The sequence below is a fragment of the Lissotriton helveticus genome, chromosome 5_1 (genome assembly GCF_964261635.1).
Source record: "Lissotriton helveticus chromosome 5_1, aLisHel1.1, whole genome shotgun sequence".
Classification (NCBI taxonomy): domain Eukaryota; kingdom Metazoa; phylum Chordata; class Amphibia; order Caudata; family Salamandridae; genus Lissotriton; species Lissotriton helveticus.
In genome coordinates this window covers 1,304,753,725-1,304,767,731 of record NC_136065.1, presented here as the reverse complement: position 1 = coordinate 1,304,767,731, position 14,007 = coordinate 1,304,753,725, and the positions used below count along the sequence as shown (strand labels likewise).

At 44.9% G+C, this 14,007-nt stretch overlaps 1 long non-coding RNA gene across 1 annotated transcript in view; it reads left to right on the top strand.

The window, feature by feature from the left end:
- LOC144755340 (uncharacterized) overlaps nt 1-14,007 on the top strand; it is a 251,895-nt gene that overhangs the window by 109,551 nt on the left and 128,337 nt on the right. Inside the window, exon 4 of the long non-coding RNA XR_013594879.1 lies at nt 4,692-4,784. This is a non-coding gene — a long non-coding RNA (uncharacterized LOC144755340). The remainder of the gene's footprint in view (nt 1-4,691; nt 4,785-14,007) is intronic.

Genomic DNA, 14,007 nt, shown 5'->3' with positions numbered 1-14,007 from the left:
ATTGGTATTGGTGGTGGTGGTACTGATATTGGTTTTGGTGGTACTGGTATTGGTGTTGGTATTGGTTGTGGTGATTGTATTGGTGGTGGTATTGGTGGTGGGGTATTGGTGGTGGTGGTATTGGTGGTATTGGTGCTGGTGGTATTTGTGGTGGTGGTATTGTTATTTGTACTGGTGGTGATGGTGTTGGTATTGGTAGTGGTGGTATTGGTATTGGTGGTATTAGTGATGGTGATATTGGTGGTGGTATAGGTATTGGTGGTGGTGGTGGTGGTGATGGTGGTTTTGTTGGTATTGGTGGTAGTGGTGGTATTAGTGGTGGTATTGGTGGTGGTTGTGCTGGTGGTGGTAGTGGTGTTGGGACTGCTGGTGGTGGTATTGGTGATGGTGGTGGTATTGGTGGTGTTATTGGTGATGGTAGTGGTGGTAGTATTGATGGTGATGGTGGTATTGGTGGTGGTATTTCTGGTGATGGTATTAGTGGTGGTGGTATAGGTGGTGTTGGTGGTGGTGGTATTGGTGCTGGTGGTATTGGTGGTATTTGTGATGGTGGTATTGTTATTTGTACTGGTGGTGATGGTGCTGGTATTGGTGGTGGTGGTATTGGTGGTGGCAGTATTTTTGGTGGCTGTATTGGTGGTGGTATTGGTATTGGTGGTGGTGGTACTGATATTGGTTTTGGTGGTACTGGTATTGGTGTTGGTATTGGTTGTGGTGATTGTATTGGTGGTGGTATTGGTGGTGGGGTATTGGTGGTGGTGGTATTGGTGGTATTGGTGCTGGTGGTATTTGTGGTGGTGGTATTGTTATTTGTACTGGTGGTGATGGTGTTGGTATTGGTAGTGGTGGTATCGGTATTGGTGGTATTAGTGATGGTGATATTGGTGGTGGTATAGGTATTGGTGGTGGTGGTGGTGGTGATGGTGGTTTTGTTGGTGATGGTTGTAGTGGTGGTATTGGTGGTGGTATTGGTGGTGGTTGTGCTGGTGGTGGTAGTGGTGTTGGGACTAGTGGTGGTGGTATTGGTGATGGTGGTGGTATTGGTGGTGGTGGTATTAGTGGTGTTATTGGTGATGGTAGTGGTGGTGGTATTGGTGGTAGTATTGGTGGTGATGGTGATATTGGTGGTGGTGATATTGGTGGTGGTATTTCTGGTGATGGTATTAGTGGTGGTGGTATAGGTGGTGTTGGTGGTGGTGGTATTGGTGGTGGTGGTGGTATTGGTGGTGGTGTTTGTGGTGGTGGCACTGGTGGTGGTGGTATTGGTGGTGTTGGAGGTGGTGATATTGGTGGTGGTGTTGGTGGTGGTGGTATTGGTGGTGGTGGTAGAGGTGGTAGTTTTGATGGTGGTATTGGTGGGTTGATTGGTGGTGGTAGTGTTGGTGGTATTGGAGGTGGTGTTTTTGGTGGTGGTGGCATTGGTGGTAATGGTGGTGGTATTAGTGGAGGTGGTGGTATTGATGGTGGTGGTGATATTGGTGGTATTGGTGGTGGTGGTATTAGTGGTGGTGTTGGTGGTGGTATTGGTGGTGGTATTGGAGGTGGTGGTATTGGTGGTGGTGGTAGTGATGGTGGTGGTGTTGGTAGTGGTATTGGTGGTGGTTTTGGTCATGTTGATGGTGGTGGTATTGATGTTGGTGGTGGTATTGGCAGTATTGGTGGTGGTGGTATTGGTGGACGTGATGGTATTGATGGTGATGGTATTGGTGGCATTTTTATTAATAAAACAGGCTTTTGAAACCAACCCATCAGGTGGCTTTAGTACAGATGACATGTAACTGTTGTCAGCTTCAGCCCATTACCACAGGATAATGTGCTACCTGGAATTCACACAACTTAATTCGCGAATCATTTCTAAATCCATTTTACTTGGGGGGCTTGAAACAGACACAAGATAATGCTAGCTTAAAGTGATTGAAAGTAGGCGCCCGTGCTACGGGGGCTGCCGTGCTGCTTAAAAAAACACAAGCGGTTTCAGCTAAAGAAGCGCATGTCTGGCCTGCATTAAGAGAAACTCAATAAAGTAAATAGTGCTTACAGACTAAATAACAGGCCCCGTGTAACAACTGAAGTAAAAGGGCCAGTCGCCATGGGAGGGTGCAAAGGAAGACAAGGCTGTACTAAGGAGGGACTAACACGCCTATTAAAGAATCCGAAGGCAGCATTTACAAAAGACAATGACACAAGCCAATTAAAAATATGGGAGGAGAGTGGGCGCAGCTTCTCTCCCATACTCTACTACAGCAGTCTCTCAGAGAGACTAGACCATGCGCACTGCCGCTAGGCTCGACCTAAAATGGCTATATGTACACCAATCCTGATTGGGTGGAAAACATATAGCAATTTCTCTGATGGCCCAACAGAGTAAGGGCTGCCGGAGAGGTTTGGCTATGGCGGTGATGGAGACACTGCTTAAGCCAAACCTATGGTCCGCCCACATTTAAATCAGGTGGGTGGACTATTATGTTGGCGATAAGATTCTGTCACAACGGTGGCAGGGTATCCTTACCACGAACCTATAAATCAGGCCCTTAGTTTTGACAATTAAAGGAAAGGTCCTTCCACTGGGCAAGGCACGAGGCTGAATCCAAGAAGGGCTCCACAATGTCAGATAGGCATCAGGATGAGGTCCCATTGAAGTGGGAAAAGATTAGAGTGAGAAAATTCAAGCTTCGCACCCAAGAAAGTCCTTTTGCTGGCCGGACACTATTGCTGCCTTTGCCCGGTCAAATTTTATATATTGAGACTTTATCACTTTTTTAGAGCTCAGGTGTCTTCAGCAGGCAATGTTGCAAACTGTAGCCGAAGAGGGCTCCATGAGACCAGATGCCGTGAGGTCCTGCTGAAATGGATTTGCTGCTGTGGAAAAGCCCTGAGCAGGCAAAACATGAATCTTCAGCCCAAAGGCAAAGCACCTTGGTTGGATCGACTTGGCAGGTTTGTTTCATTTCACTGGAAGTCTTTGGATCCAAAAAGGTTCCAAGTCCCAGATTTTTCAAAATGTCAGGAGTGCAGTTTGACACAGCCACGAGCTCCGGGATCTTAGGAGCAGCACTTGGGGGTCAAGACTCATGCTAGCAGAAGCCACCAGCAGGGTCCAGGGAAGGTCCGGTGGGAACTGGTCATCTGGGTTCTTCAGAAAAAAGATTCTTGCAGTTTGTTGTTGCAGTGTCGCTTAATAGGAGGTTAGCCTATTAACCCACGGAGTCCACTTCTTTGTCCTGGGTACAACTTAGAGCAGGTCCAGCCCTTCAGATCTCCTCACTGGTCTCAAAATGTAAGTGTTGTCCTTCTTCTTTTATTCAACAGGTTCAGAGTGTTCGGAGGAAGGTGCCAGGGAATGTCACATTTTTGCCTGGCACTAGCTTGTGGGTGGGGGTGACTACTTCCCCCCACACCATTGGTAAAATACTTGCAGGGGCAACCCTACCTATCCATTTTTGCTGCAGTTCCTGTCTGCCCCCACCACACCCAGTACTAAGACGGCGAAATGCCTCTTGAGCTGTACAGAGCCTGTGTGCCCACCCTGAAAGTGTGACCAGGGAAATGAGCAACACTGCCTCAGTGGTAACCTCAAACCAGTTCTGGGGACACCTCCTTCCCCACTGGGATTGGAACCTGCCTGACTGGTGGACCAAAAAAAGGGCCCTGCCTAGGTGTTAACAAACATTTTACTGTGATAAGAGAGGCTTGCCAAGAGGACGAAAATGTTTTACTTTTCCTTAATATTTATAAAAAATGTGACTTGACATGTGAATTGAGCTTTTAATAAATATTACAGAGTACACAAATGAAATTTCTGTTTCCTAGCCGAAGATAACAATATTACACTTAATAGTGCATCCCAATATTTCTCTATGTAACAGCTACCCTTGCTAAAGTGAAAATAGCTAACTTTCTAGTGCTAGTCACTGAAAGGACGTTTAATTTACATTTTCAATATGTCCCACTTTAAAAACCCTGCACCATGAATTAAAAGAAAGGGTTTCAACCTATCAAAAGGGTTTAGTTTGAAAGGTCGGGTTGTAGTTTTCAAACTACCACAGGGAGGCTATAGTGGTAGGTCTGAAGACATGTTTGCATTGTCACCGTAGTAGATAGCACAGTAGGCACTGCATTCCTGTAGTGACATTTAACTTACAGTCCCTGGGTATACTTTGTACCATATACTAGGGACTTACAGGTAAGTTAAATGTGACAGTTAGGAGTATAACCAATTTCAACATGGTTTAGTGGTCAGAGCACATTCACCAAGTCCCAGTGCACAGTCAAAATGCCAGTGCCATAAGTCCACAAAAAATGGGGCTGACTACTCAAAAAGAGGCACTTTCTTACAGTGCTGATATTCATTCCATAAATGATGATATCAATTAATATACCTAATATTTACATTGTGTGGGCACGTCTGCTGTTTCTACATGGTTATTCCCACTTGCCTGCATTTAAAAAATATGTTTGGGTTAGTAATGACACCTGTTCACACCTGTCAAATATCGGGCGACCCAGAACCCCATTCTGTATTTTTTTTAATATTTGTTTCTTTATTACAAAATGCACGCAGAACGCTAATATTGTCTGTATGTCAGACATAACAAGAGTAGTGGAATGCAAAGATGACTATTAGTGCCAGCTTACATTCTGCTTCCCAGCCACTGACTATTGTCCCTTTTCTTGCATGTGTACACCTCCAGCTTTCACAAAAACCCCAAATAGAAACTTTGGAAATTTCGGACTGCAGTATTGCATCAGCTGTGGTTCGGGGACATAGGGCTCCATGTATTGAGGTATGTAACAGATCACTGTGTTGGTGGGAGGACTTGTTTTTTGATAATGAGGACAGTAAAATGTATTAAAATGTTCATAGCTCACTTGAAACTAATAATAATTTAGCTGGTTGCCACAGCTATGCACATAAGACTTTTTTTAGGATTACAATTTGTACTAAATAGCCTATTTACTAAAGCTGATTGGTGCCGGTATTTACATAAGCTAAAAAACCTAGCTAAACCGTCAGCTTCTTTGTAAGGGCGTTTGAAGTTGAGTTCTTTTTTTTTTTTTTTTACAAAATGAAATGTTGCTAACAAGTAAGTCCAGTGGGTCGCTCACTACTTATCCTACCAGCGTGTAGCCCCGATGCGTTGTGGTCCTTGCAGTCAGCATCAGCGGGTGCGCCTCTGCCTGGGTCTTGAGGAAAAATCAGTCGCGTTGGCCATCCCTGGACACCGGTGTTTCGAGGTTGTTGCCTCTCGTCAGCAGGGAGTAGGAAAGTGTGAAGGGGTGCTGCGTAGGCTGCCAAAAATATTTTCAGGTTTGGTACCGCTCGTGGCACGTAGGAGCGCAACCCGGGCTCGTCAGCCCCACCGGCTCAAGGGAGCCTGAATATACAAGTAAGTCCAGTGGGTCGCTCACTACTTATCCTACCAGCGTGTAGCCCCGATGCGTTGTGGTCCTTGCAGTCAGCATCAGCGGGTGCGCCTCTGCCTGGGTCTTGAGGAAAAATCAGTCGCGTTGGCCATCCCTGGACACCGGTGTTTCGAGGTTGTTGCCTCTCGTCAGCAGGGAGTAGGAAAGTGTGAAGGGGTGCTGCGTAGGCTGCCAAAAATATTTTCAGGTTTGGTACCGCTCGTGGCACGTAGGAGCGCAACCCGGGCTCGTCAGCCCCACCGGCTCAAGGGAATGCACATAAGACTTTTTTTAGGATTACAATTTGTACTAAATAGCCTATTTACTAAAGCTGATTGGTGCCGGTATTTACATAAGCTAAAAAACCTAGCTAAACCGTCAGCTTCTTTGTAAGGGCGTTTGAAGTTGAGTTCTTTTTTTTTTTTTTTTACAAAATGAAATGTTGCTAACATTTTGTGAAATTAGACTTTTAGTACGAAAAGGGTTTGCTGGTGTCTCTTTTCACATTGTTGGAGCAAGGGAATACCTCGTGAAAAAATCAATGCCAGCTACTGGCAGATGAATGGTTCAAGCAAAAAATGTATTTTTGTGAAATAATCTTTGGGCGAACCAGTCTCCACTGGCAAAGTTACATAAAATAGTTTGCATTAGGTATCCTACATGGGAGGCACAATACGGGTTGCGCAATACCTAATTTTCAGCAGCCCTGCAATGAATATCATCGTTCAAACGTTTTGTAATGGGATATAATAATGTTTGAATCAAAGTGTTGTAAAGTCTGTTATATATTCGATGTGTGGCAGGTATGAGAATGCAATGCGCAGTCGTTTGCAGTTTTGTAAAAAATACTTACGTTTGCAATAGTTGTCTGAAGTCTGCAATGAATACTTGTGCAATTCTAATAGAAACATATTCTTCTCCTGGGGAAGAAGGGGGGAGGACGCATGGATTAAGTATGTGAGATTTGTTTCCTTCAGTAGCTCTTTATTGCTTTTCCCGCCACTCTTAATTTGGCAATTCCATCCTCTTGTTTTCTCTGAGCTGATATCCCAAAGGTTAATGGATCAAAAGGAACAGTGAAATGCTAAGTGTGACATGCATCAAGGCCTGACATGTAGACACGCCTGGCACTTGGCTGCCCTTAACCGTCTATGAACCACGTGTAACATATTACTAGAGGTGTCACGGTTCATAGATAAACTCCTGGCCCTATCTCAAGTCCTGCTACTATGTCCGATTACTTCCTCCACCACCAACTACCTCTGAGCCAGGAAAGAGATTGGTGTATTTTGTGGTAAATGAATGTTGCAGAGTCCACTTTATAGTTAAGATCCTTTATTGTAGGTTCCTTCCAGATTAAATAGATAGGTTAAGATTATAAGGAAAACCCCACCAGGAGCCAGCTGTTAGCAGCTCAGCCTGAGATGACCAACTGCCACAGTAAGTAATAGAAAGGCGCTGTGAGCTAGAGGGACACCCAGGCATTCTATGATGTCACAGATAACCTTGTACAGTCTATCCAGAGGAGAACAGTGGAGAGGACATTTACTACACATCCTTTTCCTTTATGGAATAAGAACAGAATAAAGAAATAATCGACATAATACCTCAAATGCAACATCAGTAGGAAAGTACAAAATTGAGATGAACTAAAAGTAATAATGTACGACAAGAGATGACGTTAGCATGAGGTAACATTAGCAGAGAAAAGAACAAAGAAACAATATGCCACATCCCTTTCCCTTAACGAAACAGCATGGTTTCGAAAAACTAAGACGAACAGCTAAGTTAGCTGGTGACACTTATAACCTCCCCACACATGGGTACACCACAGGGTAAACACCCTAGAAAAAAAAAATGAGTGCAGACTGGGAGAGACACAATGGGGTAAGACTCACCTAAGATAACCCAAGAGAACAAACCCTTTTAACAGGAATTCACCAAATAGAAAAATAAAAAAAAACTACCCCTGGTAAAGATATGCTGACACTAAACGTATGATAAATACAGAACTCAAAATCTTACCAAAATGAAGCCCTGGCCAGTAGCTGCAAGAAGGTAGACTCCGACAAGAACATAGTGTACAAACAATCTCCACCAAAAACAGGGGACAGCGCAAAGTAAGGAGAATGGACTACCCACAAACACTGAACCTCCCCTTAAGAGGGTACACCACAGGACAACAAACTTGGGAATATAAATGGGCGTTGACTACCCACAAACACTCAACCTCCCCTAAAAAGGGTACACCACAGGTTAAACAAGATAACCCTGGGACGGAAAATGGGGCATGGACTACCTGCAAACTTCCTACCTCCTCTAAAAAGAGTACACTGCAGGATAGAGATCCTAAGAACAAAAATGGGGCATGGACTACCCTCAAATACCCAACCTCCCCTAAAAAGGGTACACCGCAGGATAGGAACAATTACCCTGGGACTACAGATGGGGCATGGACTACCCGTAAACACTCAACCATAAAGGTTACACTGCAGGAAAGTAATCCTGAGAAGAAAAAAACATGGGGCATGGACTACCCTCAAATACTCAACCTTCCCTAAAAAGGGTACACCGCAAGGTAAGGACAAAAACCTTGGGAAGAAAATAGACTAGAGGGGATACACACCTTGTGAAGTGGCATGGACATTGACTACCCTCAGTGACACCACACCCACACAGATGAACAAAACTACACCAAAACCTACATAGGATAAACTACGAGGTACATCATAACCCTAGTAAACCGATTTTGACAAAGCCTGACTCATGGCTCCCCCAAAGAAGGGCACGCAGTAGAGAAAAGAGATGTAGACCTGATCCCACAAATAAACGATAGGGCAAACACAGTAGAGACCACTGTAGTAGTTTGAATAGACCAACAGGTTAAGGCAACAAAACAACAAAATATTAAGTAATGCCAGCTCCAGTGAGCGACCTCTCACCCGGGGTCTGTGTACACTGCTCCCTGCAGACGCCGCTGAGCTCCCTGCAGTTGTCGCTGAGCTCTTTGCTGTCGTCGTGGACCTCCATCAGACAAGAAGAATGTGATCAAGACCAAAAGAAAAGTCCCTTCCATTCGGTTGCTCTAGTCCCGTAATTGACCGTGAAACGAAAATGTTCCAGGTGTTGATGAGAATGCTCGTGTCTCATCAATGGTCGGCTCGACGGCATGAAGGCATAATGAAATCGTCATTTTTATCGTATGCGGCACACTGCCGACACAAATCATGACCTTCACACCGGGAAATTGAAGACTACAGTGTGTTTGTAGAATTGAAGCCACACTGAGAGTGCCACATAGAAACTTCAAGTTTCAACTTCAATACGCTGATCTTGAGGAAGATGGCGGCACGTAGTTACGCAACCGCCGGATGGTTCACGGCCAAGGCGTGCTGAACTAAGACAACAGGAAAATTGTAGCATGAGAGAAGGCGTGACATCACAGAAGAGCTTCGCTAACTCCTAGAAGTATTCTAAGCACATCATCAGAAGGACGGCAGACGGGAAGAAGGGAAGATCGCTGCTGGTCAACCGTCGACCAACGGACATCAGTGTCCAGGACGGTGAGTAAACGAGTTTGGAAAGGCACAGATAGCTGAGGCCGTCCAGTCTTTACACACTGCCATAATAGTGCAGCGCCCCCTTGAATCCGCTAGCCAAGAACAGCGCCAGTCCCTGAATGCGCTGACACATATGTGCGCTGGGAATAAATACAGATTAAAATCGCTGATGCTTTCCTCCAAAGTGTAATAATTGCGCTTGTTCGTGAATGTGCTCACTTGGACTAGCACTGCGAAGCCAGTGAAGTAGATGTGACGTCTTCCTCAAATTGTAGGGCACAAAAGTGACGCTCAAACGCTCGTTTCTCCAGACAAATAATTTCCAGATGACAGCAGAGACAGCCTATATAACAAACGCCAGGTTGTAGCAGATATCAAATAAAGACACACTCCCAGGTTGCAGGCTGTCCACAGAGAGATGAGCACGTAGGCAATCAGTACACAAAACTCATTGGTGCACAAGACCACTTCACACGCAGACTAATAGCAGACATCAAGGTGAAACACACACCCTGGGTGTAGGCTGTCCAGGTGGAACAGGACACTGGTGGGGTTAGCAGGGCGTTACCTTTAGTCTGAAAAATGAAGTCTCTCTGAATTTCTTGATTTCTTAAGTTGCTTCCTTTAACTTGTGTAGTTCCTTCAGTAGTCTTAATCCTTAGATCATGCGTAGGTTTATCCTTTTAAGAATCGTCGCCAAGTTGTGGTAAATGAATGTTGCAGAGTCCACTTTATAGTTAAGATCCTTTATTGTAGGTTCCTTCCAGATTAAATAGATAGGTTAAGATTATAAGGAAAACCCCACCAGGAGCCAGCTGTTAGCAGCTCAGCCTGAGATGACCAACTGCCACAGTAAGTAATAGAAAGGCGCTGTGAGCTAGAGGGACACCCAGGCATTCTATGATGTCACAGATAACATTGTACAGTCTATCCAGAGGAGAACAGTGGAGAGGACATTTACTACATATTTCTGTCGCTCGTAACAATTGAAAGGACTGTCATTTGGTGAACATTCAGCCCTGACCTAAAGGCTGTCTTTTGTTGTTTAATTATTACACTTTACTGCTGGGGCTCACAAGACACTTATGGGCTTAATTTTGAGTTGGGTGGTGATGAAGCAGCCTTATATTTCTTGAGGAAATGCTCAGTCCACGTGTGGGATTTCCCACCTCATTGGGGAATTATGAATTAGGAAGTCACAGAGGCAGCAAGTCATAATACCTCTGTATTTGCACTTAGATTGGTTAGGTTATATGATATGAAACTTTTATGCCACTGAATTTGGTGCTGTTGGACAAATCAACATAAAATCTTGAGGTACTGGGTTTTTAAGAACCGGCACAGAAACGGTAACCCAGCAGTGCCAGGGAATCAACACCCAGAGACCTCGGGTTCTCCTGATCCAGACCTACAGAAACTTCAGAGTCTTCTAGGTGAAGTCAAAGATTTAGTTTATTGGCTGCAACCAAGGTAACAGGTGTCCTAGAAGTACAATACGGGTATGTTCTCAGAAGACTGCACACTTTCATGAAGTCAGGCTTCTCTTCTTATACACAGTTTTGGGCCTTGGGCAAAACATTCTTGGTTGTAAAGTAAATAGTTAACATATTTTGGTTCAAAGAAAAAGCAGAGTCATGATGGCATGTCCATATTTCACTTCGTGCTGCCGACAACAAATCATTTGGCAAGGCCCAACATTTCATCAGATAACACTGGACCCCTAATAAAAACGGGCACCTCCCCACCATAAAGTAAGTGAAGCAAAGGAGTGGAGAAAGATGTGAGCGAGATAGGGCAGGTGTGCGCGCTGGAATGGTTTTATGGCTGGTTGAGCCTAGATGCTATCTTGCTCGGCCACTGGGAGGGAACTGACCTAACGAGTCCGGCCTGGGGCAATGGTTCTAACTTGTACTGAGGTCAGGGAAACGTCGATTAAGGAGTACGTGTCCTTGTGGAATCAAATTCAACTGGATTAAGGCCTATGTAAAGGGCAACATATAAATGGGAGCAAGGGTTCAGAATGTAAGTGACGATTTCGAGGTGAAATCGTCACTCGAACACGCCGAAAATACATGTACATGATGTACTCGTCATTCTCGGTCTTTTGATACCAAATTCGTCATATTTCGACGAAGTTTTATTTCTCGAGTCCGAACTATTATATGAATCCAGATTTTCAGAACCACAAACCCTCCTTTTGCCCTTACATAGGCAATTAATCTATCCTCATGTTAGTCTGAGTCCAGATCTATATTCCTAAAGTCATTGAGATGTTGCTGTAACATCATTCTAGTACTTAGTTCATCTCTTGACACAGGCTTCCTTACACATGATGTAACACAGAGGCCACATATTGCAGGAGCACACTGTATGCATATACAGAACAGAAAAAGAATGGCTAAGACCATCCCAATGACTATCAGAATTTTCCATCCCCAGGCAGATATCAGTTCCCAGAACCATCCCATTAACGACCAATCTCCTTTTTCCACATGAATAGATTCGGAAATCTTATGCAGTTTGGAGATGGCCCTGTACACTGTTGGAGCATTATCTGGGATGAAAATGCAACAACTAGACTGGATCAATTTGCATACTCCACCTCGGTCCGCAAGTATTACATCCAAAGTGACCCGGTTCTGAAGGGTCATAAGTCGATCCGACTGGAGCTCAGCAGTCAGGTTACTAAGGGCACCAGCAGTTTCAATCACGGTGGATTCAACTACCCTTGTTAATTGTCTTATGTTTCTGCTGTTAGCCATGGATCCCCAGAACGGCAGAAAACCCTTTGCAAAGTCCCCAAATTCTTGACCTGCAGTGTCTTCTTTACTCAAGACACCTCTAACTACCCTTGTCCGATGGTAATCCGCCGTTGCTGTGTAGGTGGGAGGTAACAGGAATGAAACAAAACATGAGCCCGAGAAGTCAGGGGGCAACCATGTATAGGCTCTATCATGGCAGATGAAATAAGTACCCTTAGCAGCTAAAAACGCAGGGGAAGTCTGAGATCCAAAAACATACGTTTCTGTACAGATACTCTTCCCTAGCTGAGCTCTGGGATTCTTGCCAATACCTTGCAGACACAGGTGACCTTGATGGGGTACGATCCAGATAGGGGACGATCTTTTGGCTTGCTGTTTCTCACTTAATGTAGTGCCATATCCGGTCACATTCCAACCTACATATGCAAGTATCTCATCATCCGGAGTATCTTCATAAGAAGTTACTTCCTTGATCATGTCAACTATACCTTTGACTAGGGCGCTAGTCTTGAGGTTGTCTTTTACAGAACGTAGGGGTTGGATTTCTCGTGCATATATGAACATTGTCCTATATGCCCATACTGAACCATTGTAACTAAATGGCAGGACCAAATAGGGGATACCTTTATCCGTTGTGTGAGGCATGAGACCACACACCCAACAGTTAGTCGTGTTCATTACAAGTTGGTGTTGGTGCAATAACTGAACGAAGGAGTTATTAATGAATTCTAACCTTCTATTGGATTCGTGGTCAGGCAGAGGGTGGAAAGAATGAGAGGGAACAGTAGGAGGAGGTATGGGGGATGCAGTAGGCGCAAATGTTACATGGAAAGAAAATAAAACATAACTTATCAAAGAGATCATTACGCTTGATAGCATAAAAATACACAATATTATAAAACTTTTCTTTGTCATCGTGTTACATAGTCTCTGCTTAAAGTTCATTTGTTTGCCAGGTCTCTCCACATCAGGAAACTCCATCCTCTCTAAAGTGCTGCCCGCGACGAGGAGGTTGTTTCTGCTAAGGAGTTCTTCTGTCAGTCTAGGGCAACTCCCTTGGACCAACCAGAACCACCGACCTAACGTCGTTGGCTGCACTTTCCGAAGACTTGAACCAATCGCGGCCCTAGCAGCGGAACCCGGATGGCGGTTCGAAAAACAAAAATAAGCAAGTTACCTAGATGGGAGATCTGCACTTTCAAAAATAGTACTTGGGAGGAAAAAATACTTTCGCTTGTCCATAGGTCTTGGTCTCAAATCATAAAAGGAATCACTTTATTAGTCTGTTTTTCTCGGTCTTAGATTGTAGCGTCTTTTTCCTGGTACTGTCTGGTCCTGAAACAGGAGTTCAGGCTCCAAAGAGTTCAATTGTTCTGGTGGTGGCACAGTTTCTTGAAAAATGTTCTCGCTTTCACAATCAGGGTTAGTTTCTTTTACACGGTCATCAGTTGAGAGCTCTGAGTTAGTGCCACCTTTCTGGACCCATTGGTCATAGGGCAGAGGGAAGGGTACTTTTTTACAATGGATCCCGTGGACCCAGTTGGCCTTCCCCTCCACCCGGACGGCTGACCTCGTGGACAGAAGGACGAGGTGAGGCCCCGTCCACCTGGGCTGGTCGTTTCTTGTTCTTTGAAAGTTGCGGACGAGGACCCACGAACCCGGGGTCAATGGCGTGACCCGGAGTCTCAGAGACCGGAGGCAGGGTGTTGTGGACCTGTTGATGTAAAACACGCAATTTAGCCGTCAATTCATACAAGTAATCAAGCAAAATAGGGTGTTGCAGCTCGCTGAACTTCGTGGGCCTAGGCACTCCCCATATGTTGGCTGGCCGGCCAAAGACGATTTCGTAGGGGCTGAGTTTCACTCGCGAATGCACAGTCATTCTGGTGGATAGGAGTGCTAAGGGTAGAGCGTCAGGCCATTTAAGACCTGTGCTCGCTTGGATTTTGGCCAATTTAAGTTTTAGCGGGCCATTGTAACATTCTACTAATCCAGCTGATTGGGGGTGATTTGCAGCGTGGAACTTCTGCCTAATGCCTAGCCCTTCACACACTCTTTTCATCACACGACCCACAAATTCACTTCCGTTGTCAGACCAGACCATTCTAGGCATTCCGAACCTGGGGAAGTACTCTTTTACAAGGGCTTTTGCTGTGGACAAGGCAGTATTGTCTTTTAAGGGATAGGCTTCTACCCATCTTGAGAAGGCACAAACAACAACGAGCACGTATTTTAAGTTGTTGCACCTCTCCATGTGTATAAAATCTAGCTGCAAAACCTCA